Source organism: Urocitellus parryii, chromosome X (genome assembly GCF_045843805.1).
Source record: "Urocitellus parryii isolate mUroPar1 chromosome X, mUroPar1.hap1, whole genome shotgun sequence".
NCBI classification, from domain to species: domain Eukaryota; kingdom Metazoa; phylum Chordata; class Mammalia; order Rodentia; family Sciuridae; genus Urocitellus; species Urocitellus parryii.
The window spans coordinates 98134709-98153031 of record NC_135547.1 but is presented as its reverse complement, the minus strand read 5'-3'; the positions used below and the strand labels follow the sequence as shown (position 1 = coordinate 98153031).

Sequence of the window (18323 nt, the reverse complement as noted above, 5' to 3'; positions counted from 1 at the left end):
CACAAACATAGTTTGGGTTCTAATTCTAATACACCAACTGTAAAAAAGCCATTTACCAGACAATCAGGAAAATTTGAACACTGACTGGGAATTAGATGAGATTAGTCTTAATTTTCTGGGTATGGTCATGGTATTGTGTTTTTAAGTCTGTGTCTGTTAAATACGTATGTATTTATAAGTGAAATCATGTGATTTGCTTTAAAGGGGATGAAGCAAGAAAGGCAAAGTAGTAATAATTGTTGAAGTTGAGTGGTGGATATGACTCACTAAATTATTTTCTTCATTTTGGGGTATGCTATTAAGTTATTAGGTTATTGAGCTTCAATCCATCCTTCCAAGACTCTACTTTGGTGGGGGTGGAGGTTGGGGATGAATCCAAGGCCTTGAGCATGGTAGGTAAGTGCTCTACCTCTGAACTGCATTCCCAGCCCTATGCTTCATTTTGGTTTTTTTTTGACCACTGAGCCCCATCCCCAGCCCTATTTTGTATTTTATTTAGAAACAGGGTCTCACTGAGTTGCTTAGCGCCTTGCCATTGCTGAGGCTGGCTTTGAGCTTGCGATCCTCCTGCCTCAGCCTCCTGAGCCACTGGGATCACCCTAGGCTTTACTTTGTGATTCTGGGGATGGCATTTCTGCTTTGCCAGTGGCTCCCTGGGAGGCTCCCACTCTAGGGGGCACTAGAGGGAGATTGCAGGGCTAGAGGGGGAGGAAGGAGCTTAAACCCCTTCCTGATTGTCTTCCTTCCTGTTGACTTCCTGTTCCTCTCAGCTTCCTCCAGGAACATTTTCTCTCCTGCCCTAGCAGGCCTTCCCTGGGTCTCCAGCTGAATCCAGTCTGCAAGTTATCCAGCCTTCCTGGAACCAGCCTCAGGGGCCTCCCTTGTGAAAGAGCAGCATGAGGTGAGCAGCAGGCCTCCCCCAGGGCCCACTCTCAGCCCCCAGGGGCCCCTCCCCCAAGCTTCTATGTTGTCAGACTTCCATCTTCTTTGCTTTGTTCCCTCACTTCTGGGGTGGCAGTTGCTTCTTGTAGTTCCTAACTCCATGACACCTTGGAGTTCTCTTCTTGCCATTTGAGTTACTTAAAATAATTAGCCTGTCTCCTGCTTAAGCCTCTGACTGATACATACACAGATTGCCATCAGTCATTGGTGAGGACTGTTTTCAGGGGGCATTAATCCCCCTGAGATTGCACGTCTGGTCTGTCACATGGGTGGCAATGGCAACTGTAACAGCAAAGTGGGTTCCAGTGGCAAGAGAAAGCCCTCAGGCAAAGTAATGCAGGAGCTCACAATTGGAAGTTGGGCCAGTGGGTGCTAAATTGATTAGGGAGTGGGACAATGCCAAATGGCCTTTATAAAATATTTCTGATTATATGAGCATTCATTATTGGTGCGCCTGTGTCTGTGTTGCTGGGGATTGAACCCAGGGGCGCTTTACCACTGAGCTACATCCCCAGCTGTTTTAATTTTTCATTTTGAGACTGTGTCTCACTAAATTGCTGAGGCTAGCCTTGATCTTGTGATCATCCTGCCTCAGCCTCCCAAGTTCCTGGAATGACAGGCATGTCCCACTTCATTTTTTTTTTTTAATATTTATTTTTTAGTTTTTGGTGGACACAACATCTTTGTTGGTATGTGGTGCTGAGGATCGAACCCGGGCCGCACGCATGCCAGGCGAGCGCGCTACCGCTTGAGTCACATACCCAGCCCCCCAACTTCATTATTTTCGAAAGACACTTTGTGATTAAAGATGAGGCTGCAGTCCTCCCCATCGCCATTGGCAATCCTGTTTCCCTTCTTCTCATTCCTTCTCAGATGCAATCTATTATCAATTTACCTTTACATGTGCTTTTATACATATAAATGCTCATTGAAATCTATAATGTCTTATTTTGTAGGTTTTTGGATTTCCTGGCATGTGTATTTTGTTGTTGTTGTTTGCAATTTGCTTTATTCACTAAATAATTTGTCTTGGAAGTCATACCATATTATGATTCGGAGATGATTCTTTTTCTTTTGTACTGAGGATTGAACAACTGAGGGGTACTGGTGCACTGAGCCCCATCCCCAGCCCTATTTTGCCTTTTATTTAGAGACAGGGTCTCACTGAGTTGCTTAGCACCTCGCAATCACTGAGGCTGGCTTTGAACTTTCGATCCTCCTGTCTCAGCCTCCTGAGCTGCTGGGATTACAGGCATGCACCATTGCACTCTGCTGATTCTTTTTAACTTCCATGTAATATTTCCTAGTATGCATATGCCATGTTTTTCTTCACAGAAATCCTGTATTCACTATGACAAAAGGTCTATGATTAATATCTGTGTCCCTTTGTCTATGTACTTGTTTAGGAGTCTTTCTCTAGGGTAGATAGATATAGAGTAGTAAAACTTATAGGTCAGAGAAAAATGTATATTTTAAAATTTACATTGGATGTGAAATGAGTGTCCTCTGAAGCACAGTTTCAATTTCCAAGTGTGCTGGGAGGGCCTGCGTGCCCTTATTTCTATGGTTGCTTTAGCCTACATTTTCCAAGTGGCACTTCTCTAGGCTCCTTTAGCAGCAGATAACACAGGGGAAGAGCTGTTCATCTCCATCACTCCCTAGACCCCCAAGTACCTTCTGTATCCTGTTGTGGCTTGGGGGGGGGGGGCGCACCAGCGCAGGGCCAGTGTAATCTCTCAGGAGAAACCAGCGCCAGAATGGAGCCATCATAGTGACAGCTGAGAGTAGAGTCTCTGAGAGACTGTTGGAGTGCACTTTTTTTTTCTGAGTATGTGAGACAACCCCTAGCAACTCCTGGAAATAATTAGTGCCCTTTGTGAGGATCAGAGGCTCTTGCATGACCAGATGGCAGGCAATTAGGTTATTCTTAGTGTTTTGTTTAATGCTATCTATAGTGGACCTGGGTTCCTGTGGAGTGGCAGCTGCAGAATCGAGCTAGACAGTCTCCTCCAGTTATACCTGGGGCTGGGACCCATGGGGTACCTTAATATGTGAATTTCTGGAAAATTCCTAGCAGAGGAAGGCAGCAAAGGAGCTGAGATGTTACTGTGTTTCTGAGGTTAAGAAGTGCCAAGTTAGAAAAGACTCAGTGAGGGGGGAAAGTAGGAAATGACACAGAGGGATAATGATTGGGATCAGCTTTCCCAGGTCACTTCCTTCCCAAGGGTTGTTTTGAACTTTTTTTTTCAGACCAGGCTCTTTGGTGATTTAATTCCCTTAAAAACCATGGAAGGGTGCCCGGCACGATGGCTCACGCCTGTAATCTCAGCGACTCAGGAGGGTGAGGGAGGAGGATTGCAAGTTCTAGGCCAGCCTGGGCAACTTAGTAAGGTTCTAAGCAACTTAGTAAGACTCAGCCTCAAAATAAAAACTCAAAAGGGCTGGGGATGTGGCTTAGTGGTTAAGTGCCCCTGGGTTCAATTCTCGGTACCAAAACAAAACAAAATATATAAGGCCTCAGATCTGTTTGTTTCTAGACTGTTCCATGTGCTCTAACCATCCCGAAGGCTTTTCTACACATGGTTTTAATGTGTATTTTATGTACTTATATGCTTCCTTGTTCCTGTGCTTCTCTCCCCTTCAAGTTAAAACTGGCTACTTTGATGCTGTCTCATTTAATAGGTTTAGTGAGATGAGAAGGACCTCACCTCTCCTGATCTCATGATTTGCTTCAGAGCAGTTTCCGTCTGCTAGCAGAGAGGTCTTCCTGGGCCTGTATGCTGCGTGGTCAAGCATCAGCTGACACTACTGCAGCTCCCAAGTGACTTGCCCTACTCATATGGGTTTGGCTGGTGATACATAATGGGCCCAAATAGATTTAGATGGCATATTGCTTACAGAGACAACATAGGAAAGATCAGCCTGGTGTCAGCTCCCCATGTCCCTAGCCCCACAGGATGACACCAAACTGGAAGAGCCAGATGACAAACCACCCAAGTGATAGATGGGTCATTTTGCTGTGGAGAAGCCAGTTTTAAACCGCTGTTAGCAGTTGCAGAGTGCATGGAGGGCTGCCACGGAGCCCCAGCTGGGAAGTGGACAGGGTAGAGAGGACTTCCCTCTGTGAATCCAGGGAGATGGATGAGAAATGGCCTCACGGCAGTCTCCCACAAGATAGGGACAAGAAACTGCCTTGCAGCAGCTCCTGGCCTTATCTCTTCTTGTTCCAGGAGCAATCACAGGGCATTCTGCCAAGACCAGTCAGACTGCAGCCAAGCCTTGTTCTTGTGGCCTATGCGAAGATGTGCAAGGTCATCAGCACGTCACCATGGAACTATTCCCCTAACATTTGGTTACACAAAGCCTTTTTCAGTTATTATTTGGGATGTAGAAACGGCTTTTTTTTTTTTTTTTTTCCGTTACTGGAGATTGAACCCAGGGGCACTTAACCACTGAGGCACATCCCCAGCCCTTTTTATATTTCATTTAGAAACAGGGTCTTGCTGAGTTGCTTAGGGCCTTTGCCATATTGCTGAGGCTGGCTTTGAACTTGTGATCCTTCTGTCTCAGCCTCCCGAGCTGCTGGGATTACAGGTGCTGTGCTCAGCAACACTCAGCTTTTTTAACCCTGTATCTTCAAATCTCCCCAGTCTGATTTCCTTTTATTTTTACTCTAGCACCAACCACTTCTTGGCTGAGCTTGTCTCTGTCTGGTAATTCCTTGCTAAACACAGTGAGTAGCCATCAATATACACCTGGCATTTACTTTCCACCCTCTTTTCCTGAAGTTATAGGCTCAGGAGGCACTTGATCTGGCTTCCAATTTATCACAGGTGACATTTTAATCAAGAATTTTGCTGCTTTTTAACATGGCTCTCCATCTTTCTATCCTTCAGTATCAGTTTTCCTCACTACCCACTGGCTCAAATACAACAGAATTTTTGTTATTGCTCATCTTACAGTACTGGGTGGGTGAACAGGTCAATATGCCAGCCCTCCTCCAGGCGATCATTCAGAAACCCAGGGTAACAGAGGCTCTGCTATCTTCAACCCATGCTGACCCAGGTCATCACTGGGTATAAGGTGCAGAGCCATCTCCATTGCAACAAACTAAAAGGGGAGAAAAGCAGATAAGAGTATGCTTGGGAGTTTTATAGAAGCCAGCTGAAAGTAGCACATGAAATTTGTTTTCATGGGGCTGGGAATGTGGCTCAGTGGCAGAGAGCTTGCCTCGAATGTGTGAGGCACTGGGTTTGATCTTTGGTACCATGTGAAAATAAATGAATGAAGTAGAGGTATTGTGTCCATCTACAACTAAAAAATTATTTAAAATAGATAAGAAATCTGTTTTCATATTCCATTGCTCATAATATTATATGGCGACACCTAACTGCCCACAAGAAAGAGGAAAGCATGGATCAGGTGAGCTACTAGCAATGTCTGCCACAGGTATTATGGAATAGTATATTGGCTGTGAGGATAGTGAGTAATACCTGAATTATGGATTTATATTAAAGGTAGAGGCAATTAGTATTTATTGACTCCAAGAGTTTTGGCTTGAATAATGAATAATAATACACCAAGACGGTAGACTCTCAAGAATTCTGTTTTAGCTCTGTGGTTGTTGAGGTACCTGTGAACATGCATATAGAGATATTAAATAAACAGTTGAATATGCGGGTCTACTGTTGAAAGGGAGTGGTCAGGACGGAAAATGTAAATTTTGGGGCCTTGTATATTCAATAATATGGAATTTTATTCATTCTAGGAAGTACATTTTCTCACATCTTTGAAACCAGAATGCATCTGAACAACATTCAATAGAATCTTCAATTATTATGATTGACAGTGTTTTCTTTCTTTATGAGTAGCATCTAAAATAATGATGTAGCACTGGATGCACACAACTGTAATCTCAGGGACTTGGGAGGTTTAGGCAGGAGGATGATGGGTTCAAAGCCAGCCTCAAGAACTTAGGAAGGCTCTTAGCAAGACCCTATCTCAAAATCAAAAATCAAAAATGCTGGGGATGTGGTTCAGTGGTTAAGTGCCCCTGGGTTCAATCCCTGGTATCGAAAATAAATAAGGGCTGGGTCTGTAGCTCAGTGGCAGAGTGCTTGCCTAGCACATGTGAGGCACTGGGTTCGACCCTTAGCACCATATAAAAATAAACAAAATAAAGGCATTCTGTTCATTTAAAGCTACAAAAAAATTTAAAAAAATAACAGTTATGATCTATCTTACAATGGAGGGCACCTCAGATTCAATGAAACATAATAGTAGTCAAAAATGAAGGTAATATTAAGCACCTGATATTGTGCATCAGACATTGGACTAAGCCCTTCTGTGATTATCTTTTTTAAAAATATTTATTCTTAAGTTTTAGGTGGACACAGTATCTTTATTTTACATTTATGTAGTGCTGAGGATCGAACCCAGTGCTTCGTGCATGCTATCCTCGCTCTACCTCTGAGCCACAACCCCAGGCCCCCCGTGATTATCTCTATATGTAGCTAAGGTATAGAAAGGCAAAGAATATAGGCACAGGGCTTGGCTGCTTAGATCTGAATTCTGACTCCTAGCTTACCAATCACACAAATCTGGCCAAACCTTAATTTGTCTGTGTCATAGTTTCTTTATCCCAAATGGGATGATAACTGTACCTAACTTATAGGCTTATTATGAGGATTAAAGGAATTAATACACGTGAAGTGCTAAGAACAGGGTTTAGTACATAAGTGCTGAAATGATGCCATTATTATTAAAATATGTGAAAAATGTGTGTATACATACAAAAATTTGTGGAGCTACACTTTTTATTTTTTTTGGTACTCAGGATTGAACCCAGGAGCTCTTTACTACTGAGTTCCATCCCTAGCCCTTTTTTGTTTTGAGACAGGGTCTTACTAAGTTGCTTAAGCCCTTGCTAAATTGTTGAGCCTGGCTTTGAACTTGCCATCCTCCTGCCTCAGCCTCCCAAGTTGCTGGAATTATAGGCATGTACCACCATGCCCGGCAGGAGTTGTAATTTTAGTGCATTTGACCTATTTTATGGTTTGAATATGAGTTGTCCCCCAAAAGCTCCTGTTAATACAGGAATATTCAGAGGTGAAATGACTAACTTAGGAGAGCTCTAACCAAGTCAATCCATTCTACTTTGAATGGACAGACTAGGTGGAAACTGTAGGCAGGAAGGGCTTGACTAGAGGAGGTGGCTCACTGGGGACATGCCCTGGAAGGGAGCATCTTTCCTGCAACCCCCCCTCCCCCACCGTTTCTTTGCTTCCTCACCCTGTTATGGGTAGCTTTCCTCCGCTAGGCCCTTCTGCCTTACCTTAGGCCCAGAGCAATGGGGTCAGCCATCTATGCACGGAACCTCTGAAACCCTGAGCCAAAATCAACTTTTCCTCTTTTAAGTTGTTCTTGTCAGGTCTTTTGGTCATAGCAATACAAAGCTGACTAAAACAACCGACGTGACTGTAGATATTTTATCTGTCATAAAAGAGAAAAACCAAAACAAGTTTTGGGAAAAGAGATCTATTTTCTAAATAAGAAAAAAAATATATACAGTGATGAACAATGAAGCCTTTTTTTCCTGAAATATAGTCACTCCAGCTTTCTTTTGATTTGTGTTAAGCAAGAGAAAGTTCCATCCCTTCATATTTAGTCTGAGTCTTTATATTTAATGTGTGTTTCTGTTTTCTTTTCTTTTTCTTTTTAGTTGTAGGTGGACATAATATCTTTATTTTATTGATTTATTTTTATGTGGTGCTGAGGATGGAACCCAGCGTCTTGCACATGCTAGGCAAGTGCTCTACCGCTGAGCCACAATCCCAGCCCCTTATGTGTGTTTTTTAATAGACAACAAATAGTTGGGTCTTGCTTTGTTTTTAATCCTCTCTGATGGTTTCTTTTTCTTTTTTTTTTTTCTGTCTTTATTTTTACTTTTTGGTGCTGGGGATCCCACCCAGGGCCTTGCACATACTGAGGCTGAGCTGTACCTCCAGCCCCTCTGTCTTTTAATTGGCCTATTTAGACCATAGATGTTTAAAGTGACTATTGATTAGTTGGATTACTATCAGGTTTGTTACTGTTTTCTATTCAGTGTCCTTGTTCTTTGTTTCTTCATTTGTCTTCTACTCTTGCTTTGCCTTCTGTGGTGTTAATTAAGCATGGTATATGATTCCATTTTCTTTCCTGTCTTAGTATATCAATTATATTTCTTTTTTGAAAAGTTGCCTTAAACCAGGTGTGGTGGTGCTTGCCTGCAGTCTCAACTACTTGGGAGGCTGAGGCAGGGGGATCTCTTAGCCCAGGAGTTGGATGTCAGCTTGGACAATAGTGTGAGATGCTATCTCCAAAAAAATTTAAGAAATAAAAAAAAAAAAATTGCCCCTAGAGATTGCAATATACGTTTACAACTAATCCAAGTCCACTTTCAAATAGCACTATACCATTTCAGGTAGTAAAGTACCTTATGACACAATATTACTAATTCCTCTTTCTCCTGCCTTTTGACATTCTTATCATTCATGTAAGTTACCCATAAGCTATAAGCACTGAATATATTATTATTGTTATTATTTTGAACAAACTGCTGTTAGCGCAATTAAAAATAAGAAAAGTTTTTTCTACCTTCATGTATTCCTTCTTTAATGGTTTGCCTTCCTTAATGCAGTCCTGCGTTTCTGACCTATATGACATTTCTTCCAAGCAGTTCTACCAAAACAAATCCTCTCAGTGTTTGTTTGTCTGAGAAAGCCTTTATTTCCTCTTTCAGATTTGCAGGATAATTTGGCTGTAGACAGAATTCTTGGGTGGTAGTTTATTTCTTTCAGCACTTTATTTATTTACTTGTGGTGCTGGGGATTGAACCCAGGGTCTTGTGCATGCGAGGCAGGCACTCTACCAACTGAGCTATAGCTATAACCCCAGCCCCTCTCTTAGCACTTGAAATATTTAACTCCACTCTCATGCGTGGGTTCTGAAGAGAAGTTTGATGTAATTCTTATTCTTGTTCCTCTATAGGTAAGTTCTTTATTCCCCTGTGGTTTCTTTCCAGATTTTTTATTTGTCTTTGTTTTTTTTTTTTTTTTGAGAATTTAGATATTTATTGGAATCTGTCAATTATACTTTTAAATAATTAAGAATTTAATAACCATATGCTCAATATTAAAGAATTTTTGTTTCAAAATGAGTCATAATAATGTTTGGTTAATAGTAATTAAAATAAAGATTGCATAATCTGTGTGTAACATACAGGAGATGGGTTGATGGATATTAGAAGTCAGACTTTGGTCATATTTACATAAACTAGTAATCATTTGTCTTTGATTTTCTATAGTAAATATGATATGCCGAGATTTAGATTTTGTTGTTGTTTGTCCTGCTTGGAGTTCTCTGAGCTTCTTAGATCTATAGTTTAGTGTCTGCCATTGAGACTGGAAAATTGGGGGCTGTAGTTGTAGCTCAGTGGTAGAGTACTTCCCTAGCATGTTGTGAAGCATTGGGTTCGATCCTCAGCACCGAATGAATGAGTGAATGAATTAATGAATGAATAAAATAAATGTGAAATAAAAAGACAATAACATTCTAAAAATACTGGGAAATTCTCAGCGATTATTATATCAAATATTTCTTTTGTTCCTTTCTTTCTGGTATTCCCATTACACAGAAGTTACAACTTTTGAATTGTTCTGTACCTTCTTGGATATTCTGTTCCAACTTTTTTATTCTTTTTTCTTTCTTTGCATTAAGTTTTTGGTTTTGGTACTGGGTATTCTACTACTCAGCTCCATCCCCATTCCTTTTTATTTTTTATTTGGGTCAGAGTCTCACCAAGTTGCTGAGATTAGCCTGGAATTTGGGATTCTCCTGTTTCAGCCTCCCAGAGTTGCGGGGATTACAGGCTTACATCACTACACCTGGTTCTTTGAATTAAGTTTTTAAATTTTCTATTCCCATATCTTTGGAGTCACCGCTTTTTATTTATTTATTTATTTATTTTGTACCGGGGATTGAGCTCAGGGACACTCAGCCACTGAACCCCATCCCCAGCCCTATTTTGTATTTTATTTAGAGACAGGGTCTCACTGAGTTGCTTAGGGCTTTGCTTTTGCTGAGGCTGGCTTTGAACTCATGATCCTCCTGCCTCAGCCTCCTGAGCTGCTGGGATTACAAGCATGCACCACTGAGCCCCGCAAGGCCACTGATTCTTTTCCTTGTCAATGCTCAGTCCTGATGAGCCCTCATTTGTATTGTAGCATTTTTGGTTTCTAGCATTTCCTTGTGATTCTTGAGTTTCCAGCTCTTTGCTTACATTACCCATCTGGTCGTGCATGTTATCCACTTTTTCACTAGATCCCTTAGGGTGTGCATCATGATTGTTTTGGTTTTGTGGTGCCGGGGATTGAACCCAAGCCCTGGTTCATGCTAGGCAAGCCCTCCACCACTGGGCTACATCCCCAGCCCAGTCAGAATTCTCTTCAATTCCTAGTCTGATGATTCCAACATCTCTGCCATATCTAAGCCTAGTTCTGTTGCTTGCTTTGTGTCTTCACACCATGTTTTTATTTTTTAGTATGCCTTTTCATTTTTTGTTGAAAGGCATTGGGTTCGATCCTCAGCACCAAATGAATGAATGAATGAATGAATAAAATAAATGTGAAATAAAAAGACAATAACACTGTAAAAATACTGGGAAATTTTCAGCCATTATTATATCAAATATTTCTTTTGTTCCTTTCTTTCTGGTATTCCCATTACACAGAAGTTACAACTTTTGAATTGTTCTGTACCTTCTTGGATACATGTGTTGGCTAAAAGGAACTATGACAGATAGACCTTGAGTGATGTGGTGGTAGTAGTGTGTTGGGGAGGGGAAGGATTTTATAGTCCTGTGAATTAGGTCTTTTAGCCAGCCTGTGCTGCTAGGTGGGCTGTGACCTTCATATGCATTTCTCACCCTCCCTGCTCCCTCTTAGGTGAGACTGGAAGACTAGTGGAGGCTGGAGTTGCTATTTCCTTCCTATCTGGAAGGCTCTAGTGATGATTAGACTGATGATACTGGAAGTGACTAGGCACATTTTTGTTAAGGAGAACAGAACTCTCTAGGCATATTTCAAAATGGTTACTTTTCCTCTCCCCCTATAGAGAAGCAGGATGATCTCACATACCTACACATAGACCCTGGGAATCTGATAGATTCCAGGAGGTCAAATATACAAAATTGTGGGACCACTCTCCAACTGAGTTTTTCTCTCTGTGGCTTATTCACATTACTGTCCTGTAGTTGGTCAGTTAGGGTTTTAAGTTTTCCTGTTCTGATTGTGGGGCCAGCTGCAGGCTTTTCTGTTCTAAAGCGCTAGTCAACTGTGATTTTCTATATTCAGTTGTGTTCTCCAATTTGGGGGAGTAGCAGCACTGTAACCTCGGTTTTCTCATCAATCTAAGAGGAGTGGTTGTTCAGTTTTTTTTGTCACTGTGATGTTGAGAGTGATGACTTACATATCACACAGGAAGCTGGAAGTCAGCATTTTCTTACAATAGCAAAAGATTAAAACATTCCAAATATGCATCAGTAAAAGATTGGCTATCCAAGTTGTGGAACATGTACCTAGTGAAATACTTAGGTGATAAAAAATAATGATTAAAAAAAATAAAAAGTCAGCTTGAAATATCCTGAAATGGAATGGTCTGCTGTATATTTTAAGTGAAAAAAATAACAAAAAAAAAAAACGAGATGTATCGAATAAAGATTGTACTAACATTTGCTGAAGGTTCTAGGAAGTGAATACATGATTATTTGAAAAAGGAATTTGTATGCACATCTACTCTTCCTCAGAATGAAGGAAATGTAATTTTTAAATTAATTAATTTTTTGGTATCAAGGATTGAACTCAGGGCTATTTTACTACTGAGCCACACCCTCAACCCCTTTTTTTGTTTTTGAGACAGGGTCTCACTAAGTTGCTTAGGGCCTCATTAAATTGCTGAGGCTGACTCTGAACTTGCAATCGTCCTGCCTCAGCCTCCTCAGTTGCTGGGATTATAGATGTGAGCCAACATAACTGGCAAGAAAAATGCAATTTTATTTTATTTTTTTTTTAGAATTTTTAAAATATTTTATTTTTTAGTTTTCAGCAGACACAACATCTTTGTTGGTATGTGGTGCTGAGGATCGAACCCGGGCCGCATGCATGCCAGGCGAGCGCGCTACCGCTTGAGCCACATCCCCAGCCCCAAGAAAAATGCAATTTTATTTTATTTTTTATTTTTTATTTTTTTAAAGAGAGAGTGAGAGAGAGAGAGAGAGAGAGAGAGAGAGAGAGAGAGAATTTTTAATATTTATTTTTTTAGTTCTCGGTGGACACAACATCTTTGTTGGTATGTGGTGCTGAGGATCGAACCCGGGCCGCATGCATGCCAGGCGAGCGCGCTACCGCTTGAGCCACATCCCCAGCCCCAAGAAAAATGCAATTTTAAATGATGAATAGAGAATACACCAAAATGACAGCCATCATGTTTTGGCATGATCGAAGACATTTTTGTTTCTCAATTTTTTAAACTTCCTTAATTTGGTTGCATTATTTCTATATTTTTTTTTTTCCCAAAAGACTTCATACAAATGAATGTGGAAGGAAAGAGGCAAAAATGACAGTGGTCATTGGTTTTGGTGATGGAATTAGGGAAAGTTTGTCCCCTATTTGTCTGAAATTTTGTAATATAGTTATAATCATGTTGTTTGTGTATGACACATGCAAGTTTTACTTGGTTTAAGCCTCTGGTGTCCAGATTAGGTAAACTGAAGGGAAGGCCCTTTTACAGAATGATGGTTGGTCCAGGCTGTTTCTGTTGATCATTCAACCTGTTTCGCTGCCATTTGCAGCACACGTTTAAAAGCTATCATACATCACTATTTCAATATGCAGTCCCATGTTTGTTGAAGGACTTGACCCAGCAGAAAAAGCTGCCTGTGTCTTTATGTAAACTGTTAGTGAGTAGTGGATCCACAAACAGTGGCACCTTCTGCAAACAACTGCTTGAGCTGGCAAACCCAAGAACAGAGTTCGAATGGCTGCTACACAACCCAGGTCAACCCCCAAAAGAAGTCAGAGGTCCTGAAGTCAGCCCCAAATTGTAAAGATGGGAAAAAATGAATGCTAGATCATTGGCAAATCACCATTTCCATTTTTTTTAGAAGCAATCAGTTTTATCTAAAAGAAGGGGGTGGATGGAGAAACTTAAGAGCCAAGAAAGAATTGCTGTTTTTAGCAATAAAAAAGATAATGGTAGGGGGCTGGGGCTGTAGCTCAGTGGCAAAGCTCTTGCCTAGCATGTGTGAAACACTGGGTTCCATCCTTAGCCCCACATAAAAAAATAAAACAAATAAAATAAAGACATGTTTTCCATCTACAAGTACAAATTTTTTTTTTTAGTCATACATGACAGCAGAATGTATTTTGACATATAATACATACATGGAATGTCCATACATCAATCATATTGTCTATTCTATTCAGCTGCCCTTCCTATCCTCCCCAATATATTTTTTTTAATATAGTGGTTAGAATACAAAAATAAACACACACACCAAAAATCTCACCAATTCCAATTGATTAGATCTTTAATGAAAATTTTGCACTACAGGATATCTTGACAGAAATAATGGTATGTGAACACACACACACACACACACACACACTGAATGAATTCTATCTTGAAAGTCCTGAAGGAAGTAAGATCTCAAACTTTAATAGTCCGAAGTGGGGCAGGGAGGAGAGGAGGGAATCTTAAACTTGGACCCTTGACCCTGCCTCTCTCTTTTTTTTAAAGGGCATATTTCCTTTTCTAAACTTTTTTTCATAGTTGTATGTGGACAGAATACCTTTATTTTATTTGTTTATTCATATGTGGTGCTGAGGATCGAACCCAGTGCTTCACACATGCTAGACAAGTGCTCTACCGATGAGCCACAGCCCCAGTCCAACCCTGCCTCTCCTGATTGTAAAAAGTTCTATGTAAAATAGAGCCCTCAGTTCATCACTATGCTGATTGCAAAGGCTTTAGAGAACCTATTTTAATTACCAAGAATAATTTGGGAGTTTAGTATTTTAACAGATTTTTCTGCAATGTTCAAAACAAACAGATTAAGAGACTAGATTGTAAATAAGTCTCTTTTGTTTGTCATGTTGATTTGAATAATGCCTTTTTTCCCACCTTTATCATTTATGATGGGCCAAGCATAAAACTCAAGACTATTGCTGTCTAGAGTATCATGTTCTGATTTAGTGAGATCTAAATTAATGATGCTATAGTGCATGAATTGGTAGTAAATGAGTATATTTGTTTATGAGCTTCAAAGTGTTTACTTTTTTCTAGGACATGTAATACTATTTCCAGATTTGAATAAAGAAACTAGTAAAAGGAAGAGTTGGTTGAAAATTTGCCTTTTTTATAGAACTTCCAAGCTGGCCAGGAAGAAGTGGGATTGTGTGCTTAAGCAGAAAGCAAGATGGAGCTGATTTCAGGCTACAGTGACATAGCGAAAATGGAGCAAGAATTTGACTCGGTGTCAGACTTGAAGTACCAAGAGGTTGATCCTGGTGACTACAGTGCAGTTCAGATTGTAAAAATGATTGAGGGGCTGGAGCTGTGGATCAGGGGGGTAGAGCACTTGCCTGGCATGTGTGAGGCCCTGGGTTCAATCCTCAGCACCACATATAAATAAATAAAATAAAAGATCCATTGACAACTAAAAAATATCTTTAAAAATAAAAAAAAAAATGATCGAGAAAATCCAGGCATGGTGGCACATGACTGTAATCCTAATGGCTCGGGAGGCTGAGGCAGGAGAATTACAAATTCAAGGCCAGCCTCAGCAAAAGTGAGGTGCTAAGCAACTCAGTGAGACCCTGTTTCTAAATAAAATACAAAATAGGGCTGGGGATGTGGCTCAGTGGTCGAGTGCCCCTGAGTTCAATCTCTGGTACCAAAAAAAAGCTTATTGATTCTACTGTCCACATTGTGTATTTTAGCTAGGTAAGATCTGGAAAATTTGGATACCTATCAGACTAATATGTGGACAGATCTGAGCTATACTACTGTGAAGGCATTTACTAGATCAAGCATTGGCTCAGGAGGGAGGCACAATCTATGCCACATACTGGTGGGGATATTTCCAATTGTGAAAATATGTACTTTAGAAACCTAGACCAAATTAGCAAGACTGTGCTTACAAATAAAAATAAAAGGATCAGATTATTTTGTAAACCGTGGTAGTTTACATAAAATATATAAAATAGAACCCTTCAGATTTTAAAGAAAGTCCCAAAGATCCAAAAACTCTAGGGTGAAAGAAATGAAGATATACCTTTAACACCAGTTAAATAGACTCATTGGTGAAATATTAAGTGGTGCTTCCTGTTGGGGGTGGGGTGAAAAATGCCAGAGAGCAGCTTGGCTTGGAGTCAGCTCTGGGGTTCAGCCAACATTGTCAAGTCTCGTTTTTCAACTTTTTCATACACACATATGACTGGTCTCTGATGATAACCTCATGCTGGCTAAATAGCACCAGATGAGCGTAACACACAGGTCACAGTGGGAGTGTTCATTCTTAAGGGAAGGTGTCACTTCCCAGGGACAGGAAGAATGGAGTCCTTTTTTTCAGGGTACCTGTGTTCTCTGTGGCTTCTCACTTATGGAGGCCCAGCCTCCAGCCTCCAAAACTGACTCCTTTTCCCTGCCTATGCTCTCTTTTTTTAAAGTCGCTTGGCAACTTCATGGTTCGCCTTTAATTATCATTTATTGACTATTATTACCTTATCTCTTTTTAAAAATTTCTTTCTTTTTATTTTTTTGTAGTTGCATATGGACAGAATACCTTTATTTTATTTATTTTTTATGTGGTGCTGAGGATCAAACCCAGTGCCTCACACATGCTAGGCAAGTGCTCTGCGACTGAGCTACAACCCTAGCCCCCCCTTATCTCTCTTAACAGGGCCAAATCTGGGCTTTGTGAAGCCTGACACTTGTTTATGAGCTTCAAAGTGTTTACTTTTTTTCTGGGAGCCTTTTTTAAGAAAAAAAAAATAAGAAGACATTTCAAAATTATAAATGCAAAATTAGGTACAGACAGAGGGGAATATTTATAATGAGAGAAGAAATCTCCACAAATGACAAGTTTTAAATATCTTGCCAATTAAAACATCACAAAATCTAGAAAAAAAGAATCAAGGTTGATCAAAAAATTTTTGATTAATAATTTAGAAAATGTTCAGCTTTACAACTTGTTAGTAATATCAAGTACATTTTAAAAATTATTATCAAATTGGAGACAACTATCAAGTTTCATATGTGAGCTGCAAGTTCTTAAGACCTTTGTGCAGTAACTAATTTTAAATATTCTTTGACATGGGAACACTCATTAACTAGCTTGTCTTTGATGTTCTCCTTATAATGGCAATGGTGACTGAATCCCCTGTACCACAATTAAGATCAAGTACCTGGTTTCCTTCCAGTGGACAGGTATAGGGCAATTTTGCTTCAAAGGTCTGTGCATCCCCAAAACAGGGGTGATCCAAAGCTGGGCCTACTCCTGGTGTCCTTGTACGACTCTGCATTCAAATCCTTGTCTCGGAATAGATCAGTTTCAGAGAGGTTCCCAGAGAGCAAGATAGATAACCATGTTGGTAGACACTGGTGTCTAAAATTCCATTAACTATCCATAAGACATAGCACATTATCAATTATGAGCTTTTGATTATTTTATTCTTTTGGGGGGGTGGGCATCAGGGATTGAACCCAGGGGTGCTTTATCACTGAGCCACATCCCTAGCTCTATTTTGTATTTTATTTAGAGACAGGGTCTCACTGAGTTGCCTAGTGCCTTGCTAAATTGCTGAATCTGGCTTTCAACTTGGAGATCCTCCTGCCTCAGCCTCTCCAACCACAGGCGTGTGCTGGCAATTGTGAACTTTTATGTTGTCCCTTGCTCTCCCTAGCTTGTCCTCTGTCTGCTATCATGAAGGAAGATAAAATGGGACCACCTATTTAGATTCCTAGTTACTGTATTTAAAAAAATTTTTTTATAACTTTATTTTGTTTATTTTTTATGTGGTGCTGGGGATCGAACCCAGTGCCTCACCCGTGCTAGGCAAGCACTCTATCACTGAGCCACAACCCCAGCTCCCACTTATGGTATTTTTATATAATAATTTGTCATTTGTTGAGGACTTTCCTCGTTCTATTCAATCACGAAAACTTCTCTGGGGCGCTTATTAGGAAGCCTCTTTTGTCTTCGATATTAGTTTGGGCATTAGTTTAGAAGGTATTTCCACAGGCATGAAGCATTGACCCCCGTTGCCTCTAGAACTTAAACTTTGAAATTTGTGGCTCTGAAAGTAATAAATACTATCAACTTGCCCAGGAAATTCTGTCTTTTCTTTAAGATGTATCCTAGTAAACAATGAGTATAATTGTCAAATATTTCTGGTGCTGGGGTGGGGAAGAGGGGAGAGAGTGCAACAGGAAATTTTTTAAGGAAATGTAATAAAGTTTTGCCCTAATGAGGCAGAACCAGGAAGTTAAAAAAAAAAAAAAAAGGCAGTTTTAAAGCTAAAGGACATGTGTTAGAAAAAGAAACAAAAAGAAAGTTGGATAAAAGCCTGGACTATATGCATTAATTTGAGTTGCACTGTGGCATTGAACTTATTTGGAACTATTCATTTTCCTATCTCATTTACTGAACAGAAGGTGTCAAAAAGGGGCAGTATCTGAGGCCACACCTTGGAGCCAGGTGCAGAACACCTGGGTAGCTCCACAGGGCCTGAGAAGGAGTTTGTGGGTGAGTTTAACTTGAGAATTGAGTCTTGGACTGCTGGTAAGAGTCTATTTTATAGACTCCATCATAGGAAATCACCAGTTTTTGACTTTTTTTTTTTTTTAATTCTTTTTTGGGGGGGGAGGTAGGTACTGGAGGTTGAACCCAGGGCCTCACACATGCACACACTCCACCCCTGAACTACATCCTCAACCTGTTGTTTTTCCGTTCTGGGAATTGAACCCAGGGGCACTTTACCACTGAGCCACATCCCAGCCCTTTTGATTTTTTGAGGCAGTGTCTCACTTAGTTGTTGAGGCTGGCCTTGAACTTCTTTTACTTAGCATAATGTTTCCATGATTCATTCATATGTAGTGTGTATCAGAGTTTCTGTCCTTTTTAAGGATGAATAACATTTCATTGTGTGTGTGTGTGTATATATATGTGTATGTGTGTGTGTGTGTGTGTGTGTGTGTGTGTGTATAATTTTGTTTATCCTTTCATTTGTTGGACATTTGAGTTGTTGTCACATTTTGGCTATTGTGAATAAGGCTGCTATGAA

General features: G+C 40.3%; 1 protein-coding gene across 1 annotated transcript in view; it reads left to right on the top strand.

The window, feature by feature from the left end:
• The first annotated feature begins 883 nt into the window (after positions 1 to 883).
• The window catches only part of Usp9x (ubiquitin specific peptidase 9 X-linked), a 135301-nt gene continuing 117861 nt past the window's right edge, over positions 884 to 18323 (top strand). Inside the window, exon 1 of the mRNA XM_026387563.2 lies at positions 884 to 901. The gene's annotated coding sequence lies outside the window, so the exon portion shown is untranslated. The remainder of the gene's footprint in view (positions 902 to 18323) is intronic.